Genomic DNA, 338 nt, shown 5'->3' with positions numbered 1-338 from the left:
GGACACTCCCCGTTCTGAGAAACAGAAGAGACTACAGCCTCTACACACACGTGCAGAAGAGCGTCAGCTTGCTGGTGTTGCTGCGAATCGGTGGCCACGCCAACAGCGCGGTGTCCCGTGAACTTGCGTGCTTCTGCGTTGCCTTTCAGCGTCTGAAGAGAACCAAGGCATCCTCGGGCGCGCACTGGCTGAAGACTGTAAGCTACTGTTTCCTGTCGGGCGACGCCTAGTCTTGTATCCCTGTACACGGCTGTAGCCGGAGGTGCCTGACCCGAGGTCTTCGTGGAATTGTGGAAGGTGTAGGCTATAATGGGTCATGGGCCTGCACCTCTGGCGGC

General features: G+C 58.3%; 1 protein-coding gene across 1 annotated transcript in view; it reads left to right on the top strand.

Moving 5' to 3' along the window:
- The window catches only part of CSUI_001887 (uncharacterized protein), a gene marked incomplete at its 5' end in the record, with an annotated part of 3,328 nt that overhangs the window by 876 nt on the left and 2,114 nt on the right, over positions 1–338 (top strand). The gene's annotated exons all lie outside the window — the stretch shown is intronic.

This window comes from Cystoisospora suis (assembly GCF_002600585.1).
Source record: "Cystoisospora suis strain Wien I chromosome Unknown contig_768, whole genome shotgun sequence".
Lineage (NCBI taxonomy): Eukaryota > Apicomplexa > Conoidasida > Eucoccidiorida > Sarcocystidae > Cystoisospora > Cystoisospora suis.
The sequence above is the reverse complement of the archived record's forward strand: the minus strand, read 5'-3'. Positions and strand labels throughout refer to the sequence as shown.